We start from the raw sequence: 17,551 nt of genomic DNA, 5'->3' as shown, positions 1-17,551 counted from the left end.
CTTATTATGTTTTCTAAACCCAGAATGTTTATTTTTATTCTATGCATTTCTAAAAATGAGACCATTTTGTTGAATTTCCCCTTTATTCCAGATTTACTTCCAGGCAGGAACATCTGGTCTCCGTTTGGATGCTCTGTGTTCATCACAGCTGGTTATTTTGCTCCAGAATACGTGATGGAATCCCATTAAACAGAAGAACTGAAGTTTATTGAAGCGGCTCGGTGTTAGCCGAAGCTAACCGTACCGTTTGCTCTGCGGGTCCATCCTGGTTTCTGTCAAACGTCCGGTGGAGGGCTGAGCGGTTAATGTGCTCTGTCAGACACTCGAGCCGTGTGATTGCTGTCATGTGCTTTTTGTTGCTCCACTAAACAACCTGAAACCCATGAAAACGTAGAACCGATCGGGTCAGACGGCTCTCTGATCTTTGGACGATGTACTTTCTTCCTTCTCTTTAATTTGAGGCTTTTGCTCCTTCGAAGCGTAAAAAACTTGATTACAACGTTTTGCGGGTGTAAAATATTGAAACCGTTCTGCGTCGGCAGGTTATTATAGAATCGAGCAAAATAGAGCTGCGTATTTGTTTTTAATGAGCCAGATCGAAATGTGTTTTTTAATCTAGCTGAGCAGGAACAAGATCTACGTTAGCGCCGCGTCAGACACCGGCTTTGACCTTTAACCTTGCATGCAGCAGCAAGGTCAACCCCGTACCACGGTCACGTTTCAGAGCCGATGCTCCTTCGCCGTCCATGGCGCCGTTCCTGCATCACTCGGTCGGGCCTCGCTGAGCGGGTCACATGTCCCGCGGCGGCGGATGGCGGCCGAGGCGCTTCGCACGGCGAGGCGATTACCGGTCACGCAATGGGCCTGAAACCTGGGAGCAGAGGGAGGGGCGGCGCGCCGAGCGCCCATTGGTGGGTTTTTACTGGCTGGGCAAGTCGTGAGGTTCCCATGAGCCTCTGGGGCGGGACGGAGGTGGGAGCGTTGGGGTCAAACTGGCTTGGCCTCCTCGGTTCTGACCTCCTCCCGTCTCCGCTGGTTGTCGCTGTGTCGCCTCTTTAGCCGCCGTCCTGCCTGCTGATCTGTCCTCGCCGTACGTTTTCCCTGCAGCGGCTCTGCAGCCTCCAGAACTAGAAACAGAGACTGGCGAAAAATATGAGATGAGCAGCCAAACACACCTTCGCTAGCGGCGACCTGCCCCTCGTCTTTCTCAGTCTCACGGTGTTTCTGCTCTAAAGTTCTGTTGGTCAGAAGGGAGTTTCACCTGGAACCCCACGGCATGATGCTGCCCCTACCGGGTCAGAGCCTCGGTGCTGACGGCATCCTGGATGCTTTCCTTGTTTCAATAATCTGGATTATTGATCAGTTCTTTGCCTATCATCAGCCTGTTCAGTCGCTTTAATCCAACTCCAGTCTGTTTGTCTACAAAGTTCGGCTTTTTGCGTCGTTCTGAATGCTAAGCTAACTCTGATCCGCTCTGGACCTCGGTCTGGGTTCGGTTGAAGTGAACCAGGCCAAGTGGACCGGAGACCGCATCAAAAGCAGGAAGTGAATTGCAGAGCAGGGCATTCTGGGTAAATCCAACCAAAGCTAACATGCTAGCCTAGCGCTAGCAGCAGAAATGTCTCCTGGTCTTTAGCCTAAAGAGAAATCCTCCAACCGCTAAAATCCTCCATCTTGTTTCCATCTGGTGAAGAAGGAAGTTGCTCTCAGTGTCTTCAGAGGTTTTTGTGTTGTTTCCTTCAGTGGTTCTTGGTGCAGCGCCCCCACAGGCCAGGAGGGGAACAGGTTGGTTTGACTCAGAGCAGCTGGAGGTGGAGCAGATGTTCTGGTTCCAGTAGAACCGGGTCGACCGGACCATCAGGAGGGGAACAGGTTGGTTTGACTCAGAACCTGGAGGTGGATGTAGTTTATCACGTCTGGTTGTGTAAATTAGGTTTCCTTTGAGTTTCAGGAGTTCAGACCAAACCTGGTGGTTAAATGGACCCTGATGCTGGTTCTGGTTCTGGTCCACGTTCTGGTTCTGGTTCAGGTTCTGGGTCGGGTTCAGGTTCTGGTTCAGGTTCTGGGTCCGGTTCTGGTTCTGGTTCTGGGTCGGGTTTGGACGGGTTCTGCTGATCCCACCTGATACCGACCTCATTCCACATCATCCACTCACTTTTCTGCACAACTCTTGTTTCTCAGCCTCTTTCGTTTCCAATAAAGCTCTCCTGTTTCTCCCCACCTTCCTCCTCCCGCTGCCCTCCTCCTCCTCCTCTTCCTCACACCTCCTCCTCCTCCTCCTCCTCCTCCTCCTCCTCCTCCTCCTCCTCCTCCTCCTCCTCCTCCTCCTCCTCCTCCTCCTCCTCCTCCTCCTCCTCCTCCTCCTCCTCCTTTCTCACACATCCTCCTCCTCCTCTTCCTCACACATCCTCCTCCTCCTCCTCCTCCTCCTCTTCCTCCTCCTCATCCTCCTCCTCCTCCTCTGCTGTCACCTCCTTCCTGCTGCTCCTCTGTCTCGCCTCTTTCTACAACATGAACCCTGTTGAACTTTGAAAACAAAGTTTGTTTCTAACATTCATGCTTGTTGGCTGTCAGTAGTTTTATGAAACGGATCAAATATGATCTTTTATTGTTTATTTGCCTCTCGTCTATAAGTAGGTATGTACAATGAATGGGTGAATATTTCAACTTTCACCCTTTAAATAGTGTAACAACCAAAAAACGACTTTACAAATCACTGCAAAAGCATCAAAATCCAATTAGCAAAGATGGATTGATGGATGATTCAGTGAAGTGTTTCTTATTCCCCTTAAACATTATGCAAACGCTCAGTCTACGCTGCTGAAGCTTCACTCCCCACTGCATGCTAAGTGCTTCAGCAGACTTCCTTTCTGAACATCTAATTATTTCAACAGTTGGGTGAAAACATGGAGGTTGATTTTTACTCTGAGATGCTTCATTAATGAATAAAAACCAAAAACTGACATCAGATAAAAGTGACGTTCAACATCCTGACTCAGCTAAACACTGAAACACACACACACTTCATCCCAGTGTTCATGCTCTGTTCATACTGAGGGAGCGTCAGAGTCGTACATAGTTTACACAGAATTAGGTGTTTCATCTTCCAGGCTTCGTTTCCACAAGTTTAGATACTTGAAATATGTTTTTTAGTGAAGAAAGGAAACCTGGATGGTACCAGCAGAACAAACTCCCCACAGCTCTGCTCTCAAAATAAAACCTCGGAACGTAGCGCATAAAACCCGATGTCTCTTCCTGCGTGCTAAACGCACCGTGAGAAGCCCCTAAACGCACCGTGAGAGGCCCCTAAATGCACCGGGAGAAGCTCCTAAACGCACCGTGAGAGGCCCCTAAACGCACCGTGAGAAGCTCCTAAACGCACCGTGAGAGGCCCCTAAACGCACCGTGAGAAGCTCCTAAATGCACCGTGAGTTTTCCCTAAACGCACCGTGAGTTTTCCCTAAACGCACCGTGAGTTTCCCCTAAACGCACCGTGAGTTTCCCCTAAACGCACCGTGAGTTTCCCCTAAACGCACCGTGAGTTTCCCCTAAACGCTCCGTGAGTTTCCCCTAAACGCTCCGTAAGTTTCCCCTAAACGCACCGTAAGTTTCCCCTAAACGCACCGTGAGTTTCCCCTAAACGCACCGTGAGTTTCCCCTAAACGCTCCGGGAGAGGCTCCTAAACGCTCCGTAAGTTTCCCCTAAACGCTCCGTGAGTTTCCCCTAAACGCACCGTGAGTTTCCCCTAAACGCACCGTGAGTTTCCCCTAAACGCTCCGTGAGTTTCCCCTAAATGCACCGTGAGTTTCCCCTAAACGCACCGTGAGTTTCCCCTAAACGCACCGTGAGTTTCCCCTAAACGCTCCGTGAGTTTCCCCTAAACGCACCGTAAGTTTCCCCTAAACGCACCGTGAGTTTCCCCTAAACGCACCGTGAGTTTCCCCTAAACGCACCGTGAGTTTCCCCTAAACGCACCGTGAGTTTCCCCTAAACGCACCGTGAGTTTCCCCTAAACGCACCGTGAGTTTCCCCTAAACGCACCGTGAGAGGCTCCTAAACGCACCGTGAGTTTCCCCTAAACGCATCGTGAGTTTCCCCTAAACGCACCGTAAGTTTCCCCTAAACGCTCCGTAAGTTTCCCCTAAACGCATCGTGAGTTTCCCCTAAACGCACCGTGAATTTCCCCTAAACGCACCGTGAGTTTCCCCTAAACGCACCGTGAGTTTCCCCTAAACGCTCCGTAAGTTTCCCCTAAACGCATCGTGAGTTTCCCCTAAACGCACCGTAAGTTTCCCCTAAACGCTCCGTAAGTTTCCCCTAAACGCATCGTGAGTTTCCCCTAAACGCACCGTGAATTTCCCCTAAACGCACCGTGAGTTTCCCCTAAACGCACCGTGAGTTTCCCCTAAACGCTCCGTAAGTTTCCCCTAAACGCATCGTGAGTTTCCCCTAAACGCACCGTGAGTTTCCCCTAAACGCATCGTGAGTTTCCCCTAAACGCACCGTGAGAGGCTCCTAAACGCACCGTGAGTTTCCCCTAAACGCACCGTGAGTTTCCCCTAAACGCACCGTAAGTTTCCCCTAAACGCACCGTAAGTTTCCCCTAAACGCACCGTGAGTTTCCCCTAAACGCACCGTGAGTTTCCCCTAAACGCACCGTGAGTTTCCCCTAAACGCACCGTGAGTTTCCCCTAAACGCACCGTGAGTTTCCCCTAAACGCATCGTGAGAAGCTCCTCAGGCGTTTGTCGGACTGGGTGGCAGCTCTGCTGTCTCTTCCCTCCGGTCACCTGTCCGTCAGTCTGTCCCTGTGACTGACTGACTGACCGCCTGCCTGCCTTGATGCGTTCCTCTCGGTTCTGTCTCTTTCCCTCCCGTCTGTCAGCCTGTCAGCGCCTGGTTTGGATCCGGTCTCACCTTCCGTCTCTGTCGGACCGAACTCAGAAACTTTAAGTACTGCTTGCTCTGTAAAGTGTTGGCGGTTGAACTGCTTTGAGATGTGAAGGGTCTAATCTGTTCATTGAAGTCAAACTGTTGAGCACCTATTGTCAGGTTGTGTCTGACCTTTGACCCTGTGTTTGTAAAGCCTGAATCATGGAGCTGTAAGCGTTTTGCTCCTTTCAGAGGAAAGTGTCAGGGTTGGAAACACTGATTAAACCCGAACAAAAAGACCAGACGGAAGTGATTTAGATGGGAAAGGTTTTACTAGACGAAGCGACTCGAGGATGTGAAGTTATCTGACGAGGAATCTTGGGAACACCCGTCGCTCTTCCTGCTCCCCGTCAGGCGGGGAAGGTGAACAGCAATGGCCGACGTCGCGCGGATTCGGTGAAAAGCCCAACAGAGCAGATGGTTGTGGGAAGAAACGAAAGCATGCGCAGGCAGCAGAGCGTGAAGCCACGAGGTGCGGATGAAGAGCGGGTCGGTGTGTCCCCCCTGTTTAGGAAAAAAACTGGGAAGACGGAGCAGAGAGCGAGGAGAGGTGAGGAGGCGGGGCTGGGGGCGGAGCCAGCACCGTGACTGGCAGCGAACTCGACCACTCGGCGGCGGCGTTTCGTAGCGGATGAAAAAATACCGACATGAGATCCTGGCGAAGATTGAGATAATTCTAATTAGAAGTGACTCTGCGTGCCAGTGATCCATGCAGACTATTAGTGTTGTCACGAAACACTGCGGCTCCTACTGAGCATGCTCGGTGAGTCGCTGAGCTGTGTGGCGAAGCGGAGGGGAAGGTCACGCCGCCTGGGTGTGCAGCAGCGCCGAGCGCTGCCTCGCCTCGCTCACCTCGCTCGCCGTTGCCTGGATTCTGCACGCGATCTTCGGCGGGAGGCGGGGCAGGAGCGAGCGCCGCCGCCAGCCGGGTCAGGGCGGCGGTGTTTGTTTGAAAATACTGCAGCGCAGTTTTTACTGCGTCCTGGCCGCGGCTAACGCCGATGCCCTTTGCAGAGGCCAGCGAGGGTTCAAGGCTGCCAAAACATCGTCCGCAACGCGTCCAGAAGTAAAACTCTGGAAGGTTGAGGCTGGAGGGACCAAAACCCAACCGATGTGTCAAAATGGCTCCGGTGTGGCGCAAATACACGTTTAACCTTTCTGCTTTGGCAAACACAAACCGCTTTGCGGGATTTAAACTCAACATTGAACAGACAAGAAACTGTAAAGTGTGTCAAAACAACAAGAGGCCAAAGACGTTGACAGCGACCCGATGAGCAGCACGGAGCCGTTTCCCCGGCTCTAATCTGCACAGATTAAACAGCTTTCACAAATCCTGACTTATCATCCAGGTGTTTGTAAATACTGACGATTATTATGACAGCATTTTAAAAACCTCAAATTATGACGGCGCATTATAACCTGCCCACTCTTCTGGACGTTATCAGGACGTCCAGTAATGTGTTTCTTTGTGTTTCCGTCGATGAGTCGGTCATTAAACGCCTCACTGAGCAGCAGGAAGTTATTTAAAGCTGATCTTTGGCCGACGTTCCTGCTGAAGACCTGCTTCTCCGGCAGCGTCTGAAAACTAAACTTCACTTCAAACAACCGGTTTCTTCCAACTTAAACCTTTATTACATCAGAAAACACCTGATTTACCGAAGGTTTCGATTTAAAAAGTCTCTATTTTAACCTAAAAAGTTCAATTTTTATTCAAATGCTTAAATATTTTCCCCAAATCAAAACTGTTTCACATTTTTTGCCTTTTTAGATGCAGTTACAGAAAAATGCATGTTGGAAATTTTTTATTACACTTAAAAAAGTTAAAATAATAAACATGAACAATCACACGTTATGCTGCAGCCACTGGTTCAGGGAGAAAAACTGCAAATTAATTCAAAATTAATCACTGAATAGTAGAAATTATGTTCTCTGAACTTTAACTGTCATTATGTCTTAAAATAAAAATAACAGCTTATTTAAAAAAATTACATGTTAATATATTTAAAATTGACTATAAATTAAAATGAACAAAAAACATGTTTGTTAGGATTTTTATAATTGTTTTGCTTTGCAAAACATAAATGTAAATAATTTAAAAATCAATACATTTAAAGAAATGTGAAATATTTAAATGTTTTTATCGTTCAGTAAACTTGGTTCTGTCCTAAAAGTTTCCAGTTTGACTTTAAACATAAAATACAACATCAGTCTAGAACTATAACGTCACATTTCCTCACATAAAAGCATCTAATAAATGTAAGTAATAAAAAACTGTTAACTAAAATAATAAAACAGCTCAAAGTTCCTGTTGACTGAGATTAAATTACATTTTAATGATTTCTTTGGTTCCATAAACCTGTGGTGCCTTCACTGACTCCTACCGCTGTGGGACATTTCAGGACTGGTCAGATACTGTGAAATGTATAGAAACTTCCTGTGAAAATGATAAAGGTTGATCATTTCCACCCAGTTCATATCCATATTTAATAAATCTCCACGTAACTTGAGCAGAATATCAGAATCAGAGATGGAAATAATGTTTTTACAAAACATTAAAAACATCTTTTCTCAAACATAACATTATTCAACATGTTTTTAAAGTTCTTTCCAAATTTCCTGCTTCAGGAAAATGACTCATTAAAATCTGAGTTGATTTGAAGTTTGTGATTTCTCAGTGCTGCGGCGCCGGGTCGTCTTCCGGCCCCTTCAGGGGCTTCTCACGTTGAAAGGCCCTGACAGCCGCCCCGGTGTTTACAGTCCTCCGTCATAAACAAACAGGATGTGACACGGGCTGTTAGCCGCTGTCACAGGAAGCGCTAATGATGATGAACCTGAAGCGGCGGCTGATTTACTCACATTTCACAGAACCGAATCGCCTCACATGGCCTGACTGCCGCAGAAAAGTTCAAACCTGGAAAAAAAAACCTTTTGAAAAGGATCTGGATGCGTTTTGAGCGCCGAGTCAGCAGGATCCGCCGCCGTGACCCAGTTTCAGCTTCAGGCGGATTCCTGCACTTTTCCACCAACATCATGAAACATTCAGGAAGAATCACGTTTATTAACCTCACTTTTAAAATAAATATGCAAAATATGGCTCCTTTTTCACCAGGATCCACTTTTTGTCTTTATGGCTCAAAAAAAACGTGAAAACGTTTCAACAAAAAGACGCATAAATGTCCAATCATCTGATTTTGTTTATATTTAGATTCATTTACGTTAAACATGAGAACAGAATAAAATTCTGAATAAACATAATTTAAATTAAATATTTAAAAAATAAAGATAACTCTAAAACAAAAGGCTCAGCAGCAACAAACGATTAAACAATAAAACATTTTTATTTCTGTAAAAATTTAATGAATTTTTACAGAAAATCTAAAATTACAACTTTAACTATTTAAAACCACAATAAGTTACTTTTATTGCTATGTAACAGAAAATTAAATTCATTAAAACTTGTGTATATTTGCTAAATTTAACTAAATTCATAATTTTAACTTTGTGCTTTTTGGAAAAAGTTTTGCCTGAATTAAATTAAATTAATAATATTTTCCTGTAAACTGAAATCTGTTGTAATTAAGTCTCATTAATAATAAATAATTGGTATTTTTCTGTTTTTAATTTCTGAGCCCAGTTTAAATTGTTAAAGAAAATGTAAACTCACAAATGTAAAAGTTTAAAAATTCGCATAAAACTAAAGTTAAAGGCTAAAAGAATAAAAATACGTTTTTACGTCAGTGGATGTAAAAAAGTTTTATTTAAACTAAACTAACCCGGAAAAAGTTTTTTAATTTATCTGAACGACTCGCTGAATAAAAAGCTGAATTTTTTAAAGCATCTTTGATTTAATTTAGTTTTTTTACTGTTTTTTCTGTCTTAGTTTTTTTTTTTACATTTTAACTTTTTCACAGTTTGATCTAAATTATAAACGTAATTTTAAAAATGCTGAAACTTGGCAGCATTAAATATTAAACAGCTTCCCGTAGCGCAGCAGTCTGACCAGCCTGACCAGTCTGACCAGCCTGACCAGCCTGACCAGTAGGTTTTTATCTGCAGGTTTCCAGTTTCCTCTATCGGCTCATTAACTCAACAATCTGTTATTAATAAATTAATAACGTAAAAACATGAATGTTGACGCCGGTTGGTGGAGAAATGTGTAGTTTTACTGTGAAAAGCTGAAGATCTGTTATTATTTTTCTATTTTTATTCCTGTTTTATAAAAAGCTGCGTTAAGGTTTGATTGTTAAAATTTAAAGTTTAAATCTTTTTCTTGTTCCACTGAATTTCTAGAATCATCAACATTTTAATAAATGTTAAAAAACTAAAAATCTGCAGTACAGAGGATGTTTTGGTGTAAAACTAAAACTTTATTCAATCATTTTTTGGTTTTTATGCAGGATTTTATCTCTTTGCATTAAGTTACGTAAAAACATCCTGTTTTATTTTTTAGGTTTCTATTAAAAATGTTTTTTTTTTATTCTTTATAACTAAATTAAATATTTGAGAACAACAAACACGACTTTTGAAAAAGCACCGAGTGAAGCAGCAGATTATCGGATTCTCTGTAAAACTGAATTGTTTAGTTTACTGATTTTATTCCATTTCTTCGCTCGCAGCTCTTGTTGAACCAGATTTGACCAGATTAATAATCTCTGGATTATCACTGAAGTTCATCTTTATTTTCACAGCGTCTTTTAAAACGGTAACTGATGTTCAAAATTAAATATATAATATATATAATAGGGGCCTGAATATAATTATATAAAAACTACTTGCAGACTTTCTGTAATTTCTTATATTTTCAAAAATAAATGTATTTCTTAGAAGGAAAATCTTCTGTATTTTCTTTTATTTGTTTTAGTTTTTTTTCTCTGTTTATTAAATAGTTTTTGTGAGCAGAAATATGAATAAACTCATTTCCAGATTTTCTCTTCAGCTGCTTTGAATAAACTAAAAATATTTTCTAGATAGAAAACAAAAAGTTAAAAACATTTAATTTTGTTAAGCAAACATCTGAGAACTTTTCTGGATTTTCTGATTATTATCATAAATAAATTACAGTGAAATTATTTTCTGCTTTTATCTGAAAATGTCTCAGGTTGACCTCTGGGTTCACTGGTCCTCGCCGATACAACGGCTGCTGGACTTTCATCCACTTAGAAACATTTCTGTCGTTTTCATGACTTCCTGTCATCAGTAAAAAAAAGTTTAACTTTTGATTTTCTTTCTATTTATTTTGACTTTGAAACAATGAGTTTCGCTTCCTGCACCAGAAACATTTTAAATCCTTAATTAGCTGCAGACGTTCATCCGTTCCTCCACAGCTGATTGTTTTATCGTCAGTTTTTAGTTTTAGTTTTTAGTTTTCATCTTATCCAGACTCCAGGGCTGCGTCACGTTTGGAGGGTTTTTTCTTTAAAATGTTTAAATTGTTGCAGAAAGTGGAAACTTACAAAAACACAAATTTTACCAGAATTTATGTTTTAATGTTAAATTCATCCAGTTTTAGTGTTTTATACATAAAAACTGTAAATTCTTAACCTTCAAATCCTCTTGATTTATTTGTTCTGTTTCATAAAATCCAACAATATTAAACTCTCCTGTCTTTATATGAGTTTTCTGTTTGCTTTCAAAATGTGCATTCATAAAAATAAATGTTTAAAAACCTAAATCCTTTGTTGATTATTTTAACTTTTTGTAAAAGTTGTTCTCTGCAGTTTGAAGCTGTTTTAAAAGGATCGTTATTCTGTCTCAATCTGAGTTTGTCTGATTTCTCGCCTCAGATTATCGTCTCTGTTCCTCCGTTTCCCTGAAAGCGGCTGGATTTGACTCGGTGAATCTGATCTCCTTCGGGTCGGAACCGTTTTGTTTTTGGACTCCAGGGTTACCTAAGTGGACCCGGGTGTTTGTGACCTCTGCAGGACTTTCTTTGGCTGCGACCCGACAGGACGCGCCGTTCAGATTAGACGGTCAAAGGCCAGAATAATCCTGGACTCACGTCCAAAATCCAGAGTCCTGCTGCTTCACACGCAACCAAACATCGATTCTGTTCCTGTTTGTCTCGACCCGAACCGCAGAACCTCAGCCAGAATTAAACCATAAACACTTTAAGTCATTTATTTACTGCTACAAAATCAGCATTTAATGTTTTAAATGCAAATTTAAATGATTTAAAGATTCGTTAGTTACTTTTTTAGTTCATTTTAAAGTTTTCCTGAGTCGTTTCGTCTCTGATGGGAATTTTAAAAATCAGGAAATGAAAGTTAATTAGAAGAGGAGAATGACATGAGTGGGTTTTATTTGGTGAACTTTGGAGGAAACATTCCTGAGGCTAATTTCCTGGTCGCATCGACTCGCCGCCTGTCGTCTCGTTAATCCGCCTGCTGCTCAATAAAAGCCCAGAATGTGAGATTATTACCGTTAAATCACATTTTATTCTCACGTTTCCGTTCATTTGGTGACGATTCTCTGGTTTATTTCCATCCCTGTTGGCTGGACCGGAACCGTTTAAATGCATAAAACCCGATTTAAACCTGAAGGACTTTCAGAGTTCAACTTTTTAACGGAGTGATTTTTACTCAGTTCTTCATGTTTTACATCTGAAATCATCAACAAGTTTGATTTTTAAATGAATGTCCAGGTAAATAGGAAAACTTTCATTTTTGAATGATCCTGATTATTTGATCAGTTTTTATATCTGAATGAAGAGTTTTAATCTGAACGACACCAGATTTTATTTAAATGTTTAAACTTTGATCACAGAGCTTTAATGCTGGTTTATGAAATGATTTAACTCTAAATATTAACCAGGATCTTCATTATTATCCTTTAAATCATTCATTAAAACTTATGTTTTATTCTTTAAACGTGAAGCATTTTGTTCATAAGGTGCTGCAGTAATAAAGGTGTTATTACTGTAGTTATTACCATAAATCAACCGCAGCGTTTTGCTGCCTTTACATAAATTAAGTCACGTGACCCAGATCTGGTTTATTCACTATTTCTGGATCAACTTGGCAGCTACGGTGTCCCGTAGGTTCATTTTGTCTCCTCGTTTATCCTCAGAAATAAAATTATGGAGCAAAAGTGGAAAAGATGAACGTTGATTTTAAACATTTTAAACATTTTATTGGTTTCTTTTCCTCCTGCTGGTGGTTTTTAAACCCTCAGGATCTGTTTGTTTTTCATATTTCAATACATCTAAATAATATTTTTCCAGTTAATAAGTTCACTAAACTTCCTTTTAGCTTAATTAGGACTAAATGTACGTTTTAGTAATTATCCCTCGGTGAGAGAAACTGATGAGTTTAAACTGCAGTGGTTAATATTTCAGGTCTTTTAGATTCAAACTGATCATGAATCCAGATCTCGGTTTTAAAAAGTCACGTTTTAAAAAATCTACATCTGCTTTACGTTTTATGTTCAGATCTTCTACCGTATCTAGTTCCTATTATCTATAATTTCCATTTTGATTCTTATTTTCATCATTTTATTATTTTTTATTCTTGTTTATCAGTTTTAATCTGTTTGACTTTTGATTTTATGACTTTGTTTCTGTTTCTTTGAACAAACTTTACAAATAAACTTTTTGATAAACTGAGTTATTGACTGATCAGTAGACCTTCTTAGATGAGCAACATTTATTCAATTTAGATTATAGTTTAAAACTATTTAAACTTGATAACAAACATGTTTCCAGTAAAAACTGCTGAGCTGTCAAAAAGCAGATGGATGAAATATTTCATCCATTTTTTGTTTCTGTTGTTTGCATTTGAAATGAAGCTGCAGCAGTTAAAGTGTGATGAAGCTGTAACGCTCCACCGGCGAAGGTGAATCTGAGTTCACATGAGAGTCATAAAGAGAAAAATGAAGAAATTTTAAAACATTTATAGCAGCAGACATGTTTTAGCAAAGCATCTTTAATTCAGTGAAAGCATTAATCAGGACACGTCGTTCCTGTTCTCCTGCTGTGAAGCTTCGTTTCCTTCATGGTCGTTTTAACCCAAACCCAAACGTGTCCGGACCCTCAGAGCCTCCTGGGACTCGGCGACGGTGTGATGATGGTTTCTGTCCTGCAGGTTTCCGGCTCCATGCAGGCGAGCGCCGATGTTGTGAAACGTGAAACCGTCCCGTCACACAGAAATACCAAACATGACGGCGAACAAAGAGAAGCAGAGGAGCGTCAACCCTGAGCATGTTCAGTCAGCGGTTCTGCGCAGGCTCGTACTCTGTGGGTCCGACCGGACCGGACCGAGCCGGGCTCCATAACAACCAGTGTTATGACTACAGATCCCAGTCAGAACCGAGCCGTGGAGAAATGTTTTCCTTTCCTCTCCTGATGAAAACTCGACAACATTCACAGCTAATGGTGGGAAAAACGTTCATAAGGAGCCGTTTGTCGTCCGCTGTGGAGACATTTTGTGAAACGCTGAGATCACAGAACCACGTCAAAAATGGAAACGTTTTACAGGATTCATTCTTCATTTATTAATCAGTCCGCTTCTACCAGCTCCGGTCCGTTTGCGTGGAAAGTCCGGTCCGGTTGGCGAGGTGTGAACGCTAATCGACCTCTGACCTCTGGACCTTCAGACCTCGGTCTGGGTTTGGTTTGAATGTGAACGCCAAGCGGACTGGAGATGGTTCAAAAGCAGGAAGTGGACTACAGCGCAGGGCATTCTGGGTAAATCCAACCAAAGCTAACATGTTAGCCTAGCGCTAGCAGCAGAAATGGCTCCTGGTCTTTAGCCTAAAGAGAAATCCTCCAAACGCTAAAATCCTCCATCTTGTTTCCATCTGGTGAAGAAGGAAGTTGCTCTCAGTGTGTCGTTTCCTTCAGTGGTTCTTGGTGCAGCGCCCCCACAGGCCAGGAGGGGAACAGGCTGGTTTGACTCAGCAGATGAAGTTCTGATCTCTAATCAAACCAGAAACACCTTTAAATTCATTGTAGTTGTATTGGTGTTGAATATTTTCGGGGGGTTTTATGTTCATTTTGTGCAGTAAGACAACTGTGACCTGATTTTAGTCAGGCTATCTGCTGATGTAGCCAGTCTGCAGTTTCCGATCGATATCGGAAGTGGAAAAGTGGATCCTCACTGTGAGCCGCGTGAAAAGGAGAAATTAGGCCGAGTTGGTGAAGTGAAGAAAGTTTTTTACTGTTGGATGATAAAAAACGTTTATTAAAACTTTCCTGAGTTCAGATGTTAAAGTGTATCAGTGATATATTGTTATTGAATAATTATAAATCAGTTTGGCGGCTTGTCGCCGTGCTCTCTGCACCTGTAGCTGAAACATGGACGCCTGTCCGGTTCGTGAGACCCGATGAGCAGCAGCTCGGCTCTGATTGGTCTGCGCCTGATCCAATCAAGATGGCTGCCTCTGTATTTATAGGTTAATGTGGTGGGACCACCTGCAGGGCTGACCGCTCCAATCGCAGATTCCTCTGGATTGCAGCTTCATGCTAATTTACTCGGCTTAGTAAATCAGTCCTGCAGTCGGTAAACACTTCAGTAGGAACATCAGCTGTAAACCCGGCAGCTGCCATGTTGGCGGCGGCCATGTTGGCGGCGCCGCCGGCCACGCCCACTTCTCCCTGCTCCACCTCAACCTGAGGGCGAGTTTGATGAAGTGAAGCCTGGAGGATCATCAGTGAAGTTTTAGTTTCTTTCACTGTGAAGTAAAGTATTTAAACTTTGACGTTAAATGTTACGGTTGGTTAAAACAAACGTTGGAACTGGAGCTTCTGGTTCTGACGGGTTTCGGTTTCGCTCGGTTCTGTGATCAGTGTTAAAACAACACAATGCCGTCGGGACTTTGATCAGAAGCTCAGTTGTTACTCTTCAGACAAACTGAAAGGAGAGGATTTAAGGCTTTCCCAACTCTGACTGAACTTTAATTCCCATTAAGCTTCCTGTTGGGTTCAAAGGGAGGTCAGGAGGCCGCGACCTCTCGGCCCGGTCCGGTTACTGCAGGCGGTTCCTGAAGGAGCGATCAGCGTCACCAGGAACTGAACTGGTCAGTCGGGACTCAGAGAAGATGAGCAATGAAACAGTTTCATGATAAAAATGGGAAAAATGTCCAAAGGAATTTTTCTCTTCAAACTCCAGGAAACAAACAGTCCAGGAGCATCGAGGCTCAAGTTCTGATTAAACTTTAAATCACAGTCGTGTTTTTTAATTAAAATAATTAATGAGCTAAATATTCAACAGAAGAACTAATAAAAGTCAATAAGACCAGTAAATATGTTCTTATTGCTTAAAAATGACGTATCAGTCGTTTGTTTCTTGTCGGGTTAAAACGTTTGAAAGTAGCCAACAGGTTTAAAACATTAATTAATAAGCATTAATTAAACATGTTTATTAGTTTGTTGCTTTATTCTAATCTTAAATGCTGAGTTTTTATAATAATAAACAGAAATTAAGAAGTTAAAAGTTTTTCTCCGTTGTTTGAGTTTTTAATGTAGTTATGAAATAAATGAACTTTTTAAACTTAATTATTATTATGTGTGGATTTCTAAACGTTTATTTTCTGGATATTTTGTTAAATGTGCAGGAATGAACACGTGTATTTGTTAGATGATGTAATCCTTCAGAACCGCCGGGTCCGGACCGGCGGTTCTGATGTGGATTCCTCTGAGTGGCTGTAATCCGCCCGCCGACAGACTTCCTGCTTCATCCCTCACAAACCTGCTGCCCCGAAATAAAACGCAGGAGAATTTAATAAAAGCATCTGAAGCTTCATGTTGGAAACGATTTCAGAGGTTTTTAATTATTAAAGTAAAACTTTATTCCTTTGTAAATGAACTAAAAGTTAATAAAGATTTATTTCAAATCTGTTACATTTATTTCACAACATTAGTTCATTTTGTAAATTTGAACAAGTTGTAGAGTTAAAATCATAAAACATCCTGGATCCACCGGATGGTTGAAACGTTTAAAAGGTTTGATTATAAATCTGTTTTATTTTGGTGTCACTTTGAGGAACAAACAGGTGAATAAATATTGATTTTGAGACGGAAACGTTTCCTGTTTTTACCTCGGAGCAGCTTCACTTTAACATCCAAACGACAGAATTTCAGCATTTAGCTCCGTCTGCTGAAGGAAAAGAGATAAATAAATAAATAAATAAATAAATAAATAAATAAATAAACGAGCTGATCATCAGCTTCAGTTGAAGAAACATTATAAACATTTTTAGATGATAACGGCTTTGAGTTTTTATTTTTGGTCATTTATTAGTTTTTAATTTGGACTTTTGTTTCCAAAATGGAAAAAATCAGTCAAATATTGAAAAAACATTCATAAAAATGTTTGTTTATGTTCTTCAGGCTGTTTCCAGGACTCAGTGTTTTATTTTATTTTGAAGGGTCCCAGTCTTGACCTGAGCTTCCTGTCCTTCACCACCAACTACAGGCTAATTTCACCTAATCAGATCAATGCGCTGCAGGTGAAATAAAACTGGTCCAAACTGCTTTCAGTGACTGAAACCGTTTAAACTCCCATCAGAACCGTCTGATTAATATCCACAGAAAACCACCTGACTGCAATATTGAACATTACGTCAAATAATTTGATCTGAAAAGAATCAAATGTCTGACGGCATCCAGAGCAAACGGACAGTTTCATGTTGAAAACCTCCATTAAATCTACAGCAATAAAACGATTCTGTGAGCCCTTCAAAATAAAATCCCCAATCATCAGTCAGGATTTTCATTCGCTTGGTAACATTTTACGTGCAGACAGGAAGTTTCCTCCGCTTAGGAAACTTCCCTTCTGCAGTTTATTGAGTTGTCTTTTAATGAACTGGTTGGATCTGAAACCTGAACTGGAAACCAGTTGGATCAGGTTGTTGTTGTTCTCTTGCTTTAGGCACAAATTTATCCTGACATGCAGGAAGTGAAGCCATGTTTTCAGTTATTGTTCAGATCCTGAGTTTGTCTGACTTTAGTTTCCTTTTCTGAACTACAGCTGGTTCAGAAAGAGTCGGTTAAAATCTGGTCCTGTTAAAAAATCAGTTTTTCCACTTCGAGTCGCATAATTCAGCTTCTTAATGTCGGCTGATTGAAAAATAAGTGAAGGTTTTTCTGGGGTTAAAGGTTAAAATCATACAGACAATAAAAAGGAAAGAAACTAAATGTTTTTCATACACAATAAACCAGCTGCAGTAATTTAAACTTAAAGTATTGAGATGTTTTTGTTGGAACAGGATGTGTAAATTATTTCAGATTCAAAATGTGTTTGCAGGTTTTGGACTTATAGACATTTTTTAAAGTCCCAAGTTAATTTTTATTTATTTATTTTTGCCAGATCCGAGCAAAAAATAAAATAAAAACAAGATTTTGGAAACAAATGACCAAGTTTAGTAAATTGATTAAAATGCATCGTGGTCAGTTGTGAGGTTTTAATCGATCATTTTTCCTGTCTAGTCCGGTTTACGAAACAAACCTGGAGTGTTGCTTTGATTCGTTGAGAATCGCCATGGCAACCGATCAGCTGCAAAACGCCCGGTCGGCTCTAGCCCCGCCTTTGAGGCGCTGCAGTTTCCAGGGTAATGAGCTTCCCCACCATCTCGAAAACGTTAAAGGGTTAAAAGAGGAGCCATGTTGGGACGGCTTCCTGGAGGC

This window comes from Poecilia reticulata, chromosome 15 (genome assembly GCF_904066995.2).
Source record: "Poecilia reticulata chromosome 15, P_reticulata-male-v2, whole genome shotgun sequence".
Taxonomy (NCBI): Eukaryota; Metazoa; Chordata; class Actinopteri; order Cyprinodontiformes; family Poeciliidae; genus Poecilia; species Poecilia reticulata.
Note: the sequence above shows the minus strand (reverse complement) of the source record.